This window comes from Neofelis nebulosa, chromosome 6 (genome assembly GCF_028018385.1).
Source record: "Neofelis nebulosa isolate mNeoNeb1 chromosome 6, mNeoNeb1.pri, whole genome shotgun sequence".
Classification (NCBI taxonomy): Eukaryota; Metazoa; Chordata; class Mammalia; order Carnivora; family Felidae; genus Neofelis; species Neofelis nebulosa.
The window spans coordinates 28,330,305-28,342,909 of record NC_080787.1 but is presented as its reverse complement, the minus strand read 5'-3'; the positions used below and the strand labels follow the sequence as shown (position 1 = coordinate 28,342,909).

General features: G+C 41.0%; 1 protein-coding gene across 2 annotated transcripts in view; it reads left to right on the top strand.

Moving 5' to 3' along the window:
* Positions 1-280: 280 nt before the first annotated feature.
* FAM50B (family with sequence similarity 50 member B) overlaps positions 281-12,605 on the top strand; it is a 31,595-nt gene continuing 19,270 nt past the window's right edge. For both annotated transcript variants that reach the window (XM_058733153.1, XM_058733152.1), the window contains exon 1: positions 281-374. The gene's annotated coding sequence lies outside the window, so the exon portion shown is untranslated. The remainder of the gene's footprint in view (positions 375-12,605) is intronic.

The window sequence follows — 12,605 nt, the reverse complement described above, 5'->3', positions numbered from 1 at the left end:
TGCAGGTGTTTTACACTGTTACATCATTAGCACATCTTTAAGAATATTCAGGACACAAAGTGGTAATTAATCCCAAGGAAGGAAAAACCAACATTAAGTTAAGTGTAGTCCAGGATAACTTCAGGGAAAATGAGGGAAAGATAGGATTTCAATAGGTAGAAGAAAAATGGAGGCTGAGGGCAGAGCTGAGTCAGCTGGCCAACCCATATTGTCAGTTACACCTGACATCAGGTCTGATTGGCTCAGTCTCCACTCTGATTGGTCAGTGACTGCTACAGCAGTTGGTAAATGTTTTGCACATCATCCCTGTCAGTTAGAAGGGACAATATTAACAAAGACACAGAGAAGAATAATCTCGGCCTATTTATAAAACGGTAAGGAAATTAGACCAGCTTGAGTCCAGCTGGGATAGTTATGGGGAGGACAGCTGTTTAATTATGGTAAAACCAATTGTGAAGAATATTGAATGTCAGTCAAAGGTTTTGTACATAATTCTGCAACCAGTGGAGGGTAGTGAATGATTCTGTAAAGTAAGGACAAAAATGGAGACTATTTTTTGTATTTTAGGAAGATTGCAACAGTAGTTGAGTGAGGGGAAAACTAAGGAAATCTTTTTAGGAGGTAGTTATAATAATTCAGGCATGAACTTATCAGATGTTAACTAGGGGACTAGTAATTTGGGCCTGTTTGTGTATCACTTCTTTAACTTAAGTTTTGTATTATTGGCTTAAAATGGATTATGTATTGAAGACCTCTACTTAAAATGCCTCACTTAAAATCCTCTGGTCCCACCTCCTTCCAGCCACTGATGCTGATGCAGTGAGCAGTTCTATTCAACCAGCTTTATGCTGAAGCACCTTTTGAGTGCATCTTTTCTCTTCCTGTCCCTGGCTTCTCTGATGCAGTGGCAAACTGGGGTGCCCAGCCAAACTACTGGGCACTCACTTATGTACAACTAAGAAATGCAGGGTTATTAATATCTTATGGTCAACCATCAACCACTGGGGATGTGTGCCGTAGGGTAAATGCTTTCCCTTTTCTCCCCACCCCACAGTGATATATTTCATGGAGCTTCCCAAAGTTCCTGTGGGGTCAAATAGTCACTATAGAGATGGCTACCTGGATTATACTGGCTTTCCTTCTAACTCTCCCACCTCGTTCTAACACTCCCCTCCTGCTCCCTGTGAACACATCCCCAAATAAATCACCCATGCCCATGCATAAGCCTTTGTATTATGCTCTTCTTTGGGGACGCCTAGGCTGAACTAGAACAGGATCTTTACGGGGCGCCTGGGTGGCGCAGTCGGTTAAGCGTCCGACTTCAGCCAGGTCACGATCTCGCGGTCCGTGAGTTCGAGCCCCGCGTCAGGCTCTGGGCTGATGGCTCGGAGCCTGGAGCCTGTTTCCGATTCTGTGTCTCCCTCTCTCTCTGCCCCTCCCCCGTTCATGCTGTGTCTCTCTCTGTCCAAAAATAAATAAAAAACGTTGAAAAAAAAAAAATTTAGAACAGGATCTTTACTTCCGGGTCTTTTGAAACCACCATGGTGGAACCTCACATCATGTTCTGCTCCCATTAGAAACGTCAATATGGCCAATAGCTAATATCTCCTTTTGACCTTTTAAATTTAAAACTTGAGCTTGTAGAGCTGATTCAGTCCCATATACTAAGTTTTGTCTGTTGTTGTTTTGAGAGAGAGAGCATGAGCAGGGGAGGGGCAGAGAGAGAGGGAGGGAGAGAATCTTAAGTAGGCTCCATGCTGAACTTGGAGCCCAATGCAGGGCTTGATCCCATGACCCTGGGATCATGACTTGAGCTGAAATCAAGAGTTGGATGCTTAACCCACTGAGCCACCCAGGCACCCTCTAAGCAGTGGTTTTAAGCAGACAAGGAGGTAATTCGGAGTCCTGGGAAAAGCAGAGAATCTCGAGTTATGAGATCTGGATTTAAGCTTTGCTACTTACTAGGTGAATGAGCGAGGCAAATTATATAATTCTTCTAGTTTTCAGTCTCTCCATCTATAAAATAGGAACTTTAGTAACTACTTACCTTCTTAGGGTTCCTATAAGTACCAAACAGGAACAAGGTATGTGTGCTACACTTTTCCTAATTTGAGTGCTCAACTTATATTCTCCCTTCCTCTTGGGTATGTGATCCCAATTTCGTTTGGATGAATATTCACCATTTCCCAACACATCCCATGTTTCACACCTCGCACCTCTGTGCCCTGCACTAGGGTAGGCTCTGATTGACCAAATACCAAGAGATTATTTGTCATTTTCCTGGAAATGTTGATTGGAAAAAAGCAAGACATGAGATTTGGGAGAGAAACTCCCTCACTCTTCTGAGAGAGTAATCAAAAAAAAAAAAATCTGTCCTTGCCCTGAATATGAATGAGACAGCACATAACTCCTAGAAATCTGTAGACATCATCTAGTGGCCCTAATGAGGATAAACCTAAAGATGAAACAGAAAGGAGCTGTGGTGAGATTACTGAACTTCTGAACCAAGCCACATCCAAAGCCTACATGACCTTTGATCATTTCAGATAAGTGAATCATTTTTTTTTTTAAATAAGTGAGTCAAATATTTTATTTAAGCCAGTTTGAGTCAGGTTTTTCTCTTACTAGGAATAAAAGAATTCCCAACTCATAGAGTATGTAAATAAGCTTTATAACTTGCAACTCACTATAAAAACATTAGTTTGTACTGTTTTTATTATTACTAGTTAGCAAAAATACCTATAGTCCATGCAGCAGGTTGAGAAAAATTCCTTTCCTGTTTTCATTTTAATCTAGTACAAACTTTTGGGAAGAAATTTAAATGACTGCCTTATGGTGATTTCAGAAATAGATCCCAGCTAGGATAACTATATATATAGAAAGAAGCAAATTTAAAAACAAAAAAACAAAAAAACAAAGACGTTATAAAACTGACTGAATTTTAAAAAATATATTAAACTCACAAGTCATAAAAGAAAAGACTGTCAGAATTAGCTACATAAAAATACAAAAACTTCTATAATTCAGGGGAAAAATGACTATAAACAAAGTTAAAATGCAAAGACAACCTGGGGGAGATGTTATACAGTAGATAAACTCCCAATATATAAAGAGTTCTTATAAATCAATAAAAGGAAACTGCCTCAATGGAAAGATAAGTAAAAGGCTTCATCATGAAATTTAAAGACCATAAGAAAAGATGCTAAACTTGAAGGTTCCGGAAGATGGCGGCGTAGGAGGACACTGGGCTCACCGCGCGTCCTGCTGATCACTTAGATTCCACCTACACCTGCCTAAAGAACCCAGAAAACCGCCAGAGGATTAGCAGAACGGAGTCTCCGGAGCCAAGCGCAGACGAGAGGCCCACGGAAGAGGGTAGGAAGGGCGGCGAGGCGGTGCGCGCTCCACGGACTGGCGGGAGGGAGCCGGGGCGGAGGGGCGGCTCGCCGGCCAAGCAGAGCCCCCGAGTCGGGCTGGCAAAAGCGGAGGGGCCGGACGGACTGTGTTCCGACAGCAAGCGCGACTTAGTGTCTGGGAGGTCATAAGTTAACAGCTCTGCTCAGAAAGCGGGAAGGCTGGAGGACAAAGGGAGGGAGAGCTGCTGAGCCCCCGGACGGCAGAGCTCAGCTTGTCGGGGAACAAAGGCGCTCGCCAGCGCCATCTCCCCCGCCCATCCCCCAGCCAAAATCCCAAAGAGAACCAGTTCCTGCCAGGGAACTTGCTCGCTCCGCGCAAACACCCAACTCTGTGCTTCTGCGGAGCCAAACCTCCGGCAGCGGATCTGACTCCCTCCCGCTGCCACAGGGCCCCTCCTGAAGTGGATCACCTAAGGAGAAGCGAGCTAAGCCTGCCCCTCCCGCCCCCGTGCACCTTGCCTACCCACCCCAGCTAATACGCCAGCTCCCCAGCACCACAAGCCTGGCAGTGTGCAAGTAGACCAGACGGGCCACACCACCCCACAGTGAATCCCGCCCCTAGGAGAGGGGAAGAGAAGGCACACACCAGTCTGACTGTGGCCCCAGCGGTGGGCTGGGGGCAGACATCAGGTCGGACTGCGGCCCCGCCCACCAACTCCAGTTATACACCACAGCACGGGGGAAGTGCCCTGCGGGTCCTCACCACTCCAGGGACTGTCCAAAATGACCAAACGGAAGAATTCCCCTCAGAAGAATCTCCAGGAAATAACAACAGCTAATGAACTGATCAAAAAGGATTTAAATAATATAACAGAAAGTGAATTTAGAATAATAGTCATAAAATTAATCGCTGGGCTTGAAAACAGTATACAGGACAGCAGAGAATCTCTTGCCACAGAGATCAAGGGACTAAGGAACAGTCACGAGGAGCTGAAAAACGCTTTAAACGAAATGCAAAACAAAATGGAAACCACGACGGCTCGGATTGAAGAGGCAGAGGAGAGAATAGGTGAACTAGAAGATAAAGTTATGGAGAAAGAGGAAGCTGAAAGAAAGAGAGATAAAAAAATCCAGGAGTATGAGGGGAAAATTAGAGAACTAAGTGATACACTAAAAAGAAATAATATACGCATAATTGGTATTCCAGAGGAGGAAGAGAGAGGGAAAGGTGCTGAAGGGGTACTTGAAGAAATTATAGCTGAGAACTTCCCTGAACTGGGGAAGGAAAAAGGCATTGAAATCCAAGAGGCACAGAGAACTCCCTTCAGATGTAACTTGAATCGATCTTCTGCACGACATATCATAGTGAAACTGGCAAAATACAAGGATAAAGAGAAAATTCTGAAAGCAGCAAGGGATAAACATGCCCTCACATATAAAGGGAGACCTATAAGACTCGTGACTGATCTCTCCTTTGAAACTTGGCAGGCCAGAAAGGCTTGGCACGATATCTTCAGTGTGCTAAACAGAAAAAATATGCAGCCGAGAATCCTTTATCCAGCAAGTCTGTCATTTAGAATAGAAGGAGAGATAAAGGTCTTCCCAAACAAACAAAAACTGAAGGAATTTGTCACTACGAAACCAGCCCTACAAGAGATCCTAAGGGGGATCCTGTGAGACAAAGTACCAGAGACATCACTACAAGCATAAAACATACAGACATCACAATGACTCTAAACCCGTATCTTTCTATAATAACACTGAATGTAAATGGATTAAATGCGCCAACCAAAAGACATAGGGTATCAGAATGGATAAAAAAACAAGACCCATCTATTTGCTGTCTACAAGAGACTCATTTGAGATCTGAGGACACCTTTAGATTGAGAGTGAGGGGATGGAGAACTATTTATCATGCTACTGGAAGCCAAAAGAAAGCTGGAGTAGCCATACTTATATCAGACAAACTAGACTTTAAATTAAAGGCTGTAACAAGAGATGAAGAAGGGCATTATATAATAATTACAGGGTCTATCCATCAGGAAGAGCTAACAATTATAAACGTCTATGCGCCAAATACCGAAGCCCCCAGATATATAAAACAGTTACTCATAAACATAAGCAACCTTATTGATAAGAATGTGGTCATTGCAGGGGACTTTAACACACCACTTACAGAAATGGATAGATCATCTAGACACACAGTCAATAAAGAAACAAGGGCCCTGAATGATACATTGGATCAGATGGACTTGACAGATATATTTAGAACTCTGCATCCCAAAGCAACAGAATATACTTTCTTCTCGAGTGCACATGGAACATTCTCCAAGATAGATCATATACTGGGTCACAAAACAGCCCTTCATAAGTTTACAAGAATTGAAATTATACCATGCATACTTTCAGACCACAATGCTATGAAGCTTGAAATCAACCACAGGAAAAAGTCTGGAAAACCTCCAAAAGCATGGAGGTTAAAGAACACCCTACTAACGAATGAGTGGGTCAACCAGGCAATTAGAGAAGAAATTAAAAAATATATGGAAACAAACGAAAATGAAAATACAACAATCCAAACGCTTTGGGACGCAGCGAAGGCAGTCCTGAGAGGAAAATACATTGCAATCCAGGCCTATCTCAAGAAACAAGAAAAATCCCAAATACAAAATCTAACAGCACACCTAAAGGAAATAGAGGCAGAACAGCAAAGGCAGCCTAAACCCAGCAGAAGAAGAGAAATCATAAAGATCAGAGCAGAAATAAACAATATAGAATCTAAAAAAACTGTAGAGCAGATCAACGAAACCAAGAGTTGGTTTTTTGAAAAAATAAACAAAATTGACAAACCTCTAGCCAGGCTTCTCAAAAAGAAAAGGGAGATGACCCAAATAGATAAGATCATGAATGAAAATGGAATTATTACAACCAATCCCTCAGAGATACAAACAATTATCAGGGAATACTATGAAAAATTATATGCCAACAAATTGGACAACCTGGAAGAAATGGACAAATTCCTAAACACCCACACGCTTCCAAAACTCAATCAGGAGGAAATAGAAAGCTTGAACAGACCCATAACCAGCGAAGAAATTGAATCGGTTATCAAAAATCTCCCAACAAATAAGAGTCCAGGACCAGATGGCTTCCCAGGGGAGTTCTACCAGACGTTTAAAGCAGAGATAATACCTATCCTTCTCAAGCTATTCCAAGAAATAGAAAGGGAAGGAAAACTTCCAGACTCATTCTATGAAGCCAGTATTACTTTGATTCCTAAACCAGACAGAGACCCAGTAAAAAAAGAGAACTACAGGCCAATATCCCTGATGAATATGGATGCAAAAATTCTCAATAAGATACTAGCAAATCGAATTCAACAGCATATAAAAAGAATTATTCACCATGATCAAGTGGGATTCATTCCTGGGATGCAGGGCTGGTTCAACATTCGCAAATCGATCAACGTGATACATCACATTAACAAAAAAAAAGAGAAGAACCATATGATCCTGTCAATCGATGCAGAAAAGGCCTTTGACAAAATCCAGCACCCTTTCTTAATAAAAACCCTTGAGAAAGTCGGGATAGAAGGAACATACTTAAAGATCATAAAAGCCATTTATGAAAAGCCCACAGCTAACATCATCCTCAATGGGGAAAAACTGAGAGCTTTTTCCCTGAGATCAGGAACACGACAGGGATGCCCACTCTCACCGCTGCTGTTTAATATAGTGCTGGAAGTTCTAGCATCAGCAATCAGACAACAAAAGGAAATCAAAGGCATCCAAATTGGCAAAGATGAAGTCAAGCTTTCGCTTTTTGCAGATGACATGATATTATACATGGAAAATCCGATAGACTCCACCAAAAGTCTGCTAGAACTGATACATGAATTCAGCAAAGTTGCCGGATACAAAATCAATGTACAGAAATCAGTTGCATTCTTATACACTAACAATGAAGCAACAGAAAGACAAAAAAAGAAACTGATCCCATTCACAATTGCACCAAGAAGCATAAAATACCTAGGAATAAATCTAACCAAAGATGTAAAAGATCTGTATGCTGAAAACTATAGAAAGCTTATGCAAGTAATTGAAGAAGATATAAAGAAATGGAAAGACATTCCCTGCTCATGGATTGGAAGAATAAATATTGTCAAAATGTCAATACTACCCAAAGCTATCTACACATTCAATGCAATCCCAATCAAAATTGCACCAGCATTCTTCTCGAAACTAGAACAAGCAATCCTAAAATTCATATGGAACCACAAAAGGCCCCGAATAGCCAAAGTAATTTTGAAGAAGAAGACCAAAGCAGGAGGCATCACAATCCCAGACTTTAGCCTCTACTACAAAGCTGTCATCATCAAGACAGCATGGTATTGGCATAAAAACAGACACATAGACCAATGGAATCGAATAGAAACCCCAGAACTAGACCCACAAACGTATGGCCAACTCATTTTTGACAAAGCAGGAAAGAACATCCAATGGAAAAAAGACAGTCTCTTTAACAAATGGTGCTGGGAGAACTGGACAGCAACATGCAGAAGGTTGAAACTAGACCACTTTCTCACACCATTCACAAAAATAAACTCAAAATGGATAAAGGACCTGAATGTGAGACAGGAAACCATCAAAACCTTAGAGGAGAAAGCAGGAAAAGACCTCTCTGACCTCAGCCGTAGCAATCTCTTACTCGGCACATCCCCAAAGGCAAGGGAACTAAAAGCAAAAGTGAATTACTGGGACCTTATGAAGATAAAAAGCTTCTGCACAGCAAAGGAAACAACCAACAAAACTAAAAGGCAACCAACGGAATGGGAAAAGATATTTGCAAATGACACATCGGACAAAGGGCTAGTATCCAAAATCTATAAAGAGCTCATCAAACTCCACACCCGAAAAACAAATAACCCAGTGAAGAAATGGGCAGAAAACATGAATAGACACTTCTCTAAAGAAGACATCCAGATGGCCAACAGGCACATGAAAAGATGTTCAACGTCGCTCCTCATCAGGGAAATACAAATCAAAACCACACTCAGATACCACCTCACGCCAGTCAGAGTGGCCAAAATGAAGAAATCAGGAGACTATAGATGCTGGAGAGGATGTGGAGAGACGGGAACCCTCTTGCACTGTTGGTGGGAATGCAAATTGGTGCAGCCGCTCTGGAAAGCAGTGTGGAGGTTCCTCAAAAAATTAAAAATAGACCTACCCTATGACCCAGCAATAGCACTGCTAGGAATTTATCCAAGGGATACAGGAGTACTGATGCATAGGGGCACTTGTACCCCAATGTTTATAGCAGCACTCTCAACAATCGCCAAATTATGGAAAGAGCCTAAATGTCCATCAACTGATGAATGGATAAAGAAATTGTGGTTTATATACACAATGGAATACTACGTGGCAATGAGAAAGAATGAAATATGGCCTTTTGTAGCAACGTGGATGGAACTGGAGAGTGTTATGCTAAGTGAAATAAGCCATAGAGAGAAAGACAGATACCATATGGTTTCACTCTTATGTGGATCCTGAGAAACGTAACAGAAACACATGGGGGAGGGGAAGGGAAAAAAAAAAAAAGAGGTTAGAGTGGGAGAGAGCCAAAGCATAAGAGACTGTTAAAAACTGAGAACAAACTGAGGGTTGATGGGGGGTGGGAGGGAGGGCAGGGTGGGTGATGGGTATTGAGGAGGGCACCTTTTGGGATGAGCACTGGGTGTTGTATGGAAACCAATTTGACAGTAAATTTCATATATTAAAAAATAAAAAAAATAAAAAATAAAAAAAAAAAAAAAAAGAAAAGATGCTAAACTTAAGATCAAAGAAAGTCAAGGGTAATCTTTAAAAGATATTACTAATAATTGTGATAACTAACACATATTAAGCACCAGGCACTATAAGAATTCTTTCACAGAAATTTAGGTATAAGAATAATCATCATAGAGTTAAACAAATGAAAACAACTTGAATGTCAAGCAATAGAAAACTGGTAAAATACATTATGATACATTCCTATACTGAAATACATTGGCGCCATTAAAAGGGATCCAATAAGCTCTTAAGTGTTAACATGGAAAGAAGTATAATACATTGTTGAGTTCATCAAACAGAATGATCCCATTATATTAAAGTACATATTTACATATACATTTATGGTCTAGAACTAAATGACAACTATTAATAATGGTTATCTCTCAGGGGCACCTGGGTGGCTCAGTCGGTTAAGCTCCAGTTGGGCTCAGGTCATGATCTCACAGCTCGTGTGTTCAAGCCCCGTGTTGGGCTCTGTGCTGACAGCTTGGAGCCTAGAATCTGCTTCAGGTGCTATGTTTCCCTCTCTCTCTGCCCTTCCCCTGCTCACCCTCTGTTTCTCTCTTTCAAAAATAAATAAACGTTAAAACAAAACAAAACAAAAAAATAATGGCTATCTCTCAAGTATAAGATTACCTAGGGACCATTTTGTGTAGTTTTTGTAAAATGTATGTAGTATAAAAATATTTTTATTTTAAAATAAATAATTAAATGAGAATGAATCAGAAAGAAATCTGGGTTGGGTAATATGTGGCCACCTTGATGGCTGAATGCATTCCTCTTGTCATCAGCCTTGAATGCTGATGAAGCGTCTGGCAGATGATAGTGACTATCATGTTTAGAAAGAGTGGAAGGCAAGAGGAGGGGCAGCATTAAGAGCTACACTCCACTGTCCCAAAGTTGTGCATACAGCAGCACTGGTGGGTTGGAGAGGGCATGAGGAATGGCTTCCCAGGGAGGTATGAGCGAAGAAAACAGATCTTTCCCAACCAAGAAACTAGGAATGAAGAAATTTCACAATCAGCTCCGGGTGAAGGAAGGGATTTAGTTTTTTTTATGTTCGTTCTCCTAAATGCCCACCTACAGCATTCAGAATTGGCTCCTTGAAAACTATGAGAAGTAGTCATTTTCCAGGTTCTGGCTGTGAAGGCCAGAGGCTGTCCCATCTCCTCTGCTACCAAACCAGGAATTTCTCGTACGTGATCTCATCCCTTCCTGGTTCTTTGGAGTTGCCTTTGGACTAATTTTGATAACATGTCAGCACTGCTATGAACAGCCAAAGCCTGGTATGATCCTATGAGGTAAGGCCCTTGGCTGAGTTGACATCTCCCTGCCCCTGTAGCAGCATTCTCACACAGAGTCATGATACCAAGACTTTTCTTTCTAGGAAGCAACTTTATTTGTGCCAGCACTGGCTCAGTTGGGTTCATACCCAACACCCCCGAACACCAAGTGGCATAGTTTTTTATATATTTTCAACTTTCTTTTGTCTCCCATATATGGTAACACACAAACATGCAATCTGATTAAGTGGTCTCATGTTACAAGGTCATGAGGAATATCACGTAGGAATATAGCCAGGTTGCCTTGAGGTTTTTTTAGTTTACATTCCTTAAGGAGTGGACCCTACCACACCTCCACCTCCAGAACCTGGAGTCTGGAGTTCTAGATAACAAGCACAAGGAGGAATTACACAAACAAATAAGCTTTATGCTCTCTTAATCCATGCCTTGTCACTGACTTAGACGAATTACGAGAAAGTTCTTTGGTTGAATCCTAGGCCTTATAACTCAAAAGGATCAGACAGTATCAGTGTGTAATTTTTTAGATGAAAAAACTGAAAACTTAAATGTTACCTAATTCTTCCGAGGCCATGACAAACTTTAGAGCTGACGGGATAATCCAGTCCTCCTCTCGTAGCATGATTTCCACTCTGCCATGCCACATTTTTGGCTGCCACATTTCCAGCAGCAGTTTCAGAGTTCCAGGGATTTGTAAAGAGTAATCTTTTACATCTTCACTCAAAATAGTGAATTGGAAATGAAGTTGTAGGACTGAACACTTTTACTGTAATGCCTAGTGTTGTTAATAACAAGAGTACTTAAGTGTAATACAAACAATGTGACATTTGTTTATTCATCCATTTATGAAACATTTATTCAGCATATACAACATGCCAGGCCCTGCTGCAGGAAAAGTGAAAACTTACAACAGTAGCAAGGAACCACATAACCTGGCAATAATTTAAGCCATACATCCTTATCCAGTCAGTCTGGTCCTGCCCATTAGATCCCTGACCATTGGTCTTGGCCACCCTTGAACAAATAATTAGTACATCAGTGCAAAACACTCAGTTTCTTGAAGACCCTCTGGCAACATTCACTTACAATAAACTCTTGGATACGGTCCCTGTGGATGGTAGTCAGATGGAAATCTCTGAAAGTCAGGACATACAGAAGTTTTTACTTCTTACATTTCATCTATCACTGGGATTTCTGCATCCTTTACAACATTTACAGGAAGTCCTGCCAGGTAGACAGAACAAACTGCACCATCAATTAAACAACAAGACCCAGTCCTAACCCCTGGAATGATTTTAGACAATTGCAGTGGCTCAGCAAAGACTCCAGCTAGTAAATTTTGGTTACAAAATAAGCATGGCTATATGTTAGTAAACTCATAAACCACCACATCTTATGAACAGTTGTCTGAGAATGGGCTTTCCTTGTATCAGAATGGCTACCTGTACATTTCCTGAAATGTGTGGAGAAGCACCAAGGCAGGCTGACCATTGACATCACTGACAGCTGGTTGTGTTGCAAGTGTCTCAACATGTGCCGAAGAGTCTGTGTCTACTGAAAGAAAGTGTGCATTGAAGTCAACGACAGCAGGAAGCATCCTGTGGGAAGCTCTCTCATCTGTTACCTGCAGTCCCTAAAATCACCTTCAACATACTAAAGGCAAAAATCCTGTCTCCACCACAGATTCACATTACAGAAAAGTTACACACTGATTTTTTCTTAAAATCTAGGTGACAAATTGGTCACTTATAACCAAGAATGAAGAAAGTTCTTTACATAAAAGGGAAATGACACCAGAAGGAAAATTTTAACTTTAGGAATGAAGGAAGAGAAATGGAAATGGAAAATATTTGGGTAAATATAATCTATTGAGTTCTTTTCCTGAATTCTTTAAACTATGGGTGATGGTTGAAGGCAATAATTGTAACATTATCTAATGGGTTTTCAACTCATGTAGATGCAATGTACACAATAACTACAGGGAAGAGTAAAAGGACATACAGAGTGATGAAGTTTTTGTATTCCTCTTAAAGTAACAAAGTATTAATTCGAATAAACTGAAAAATAAAGGATATATGTCATAACCCCCAGCATAATGACTAAAAATCTATAAAAAG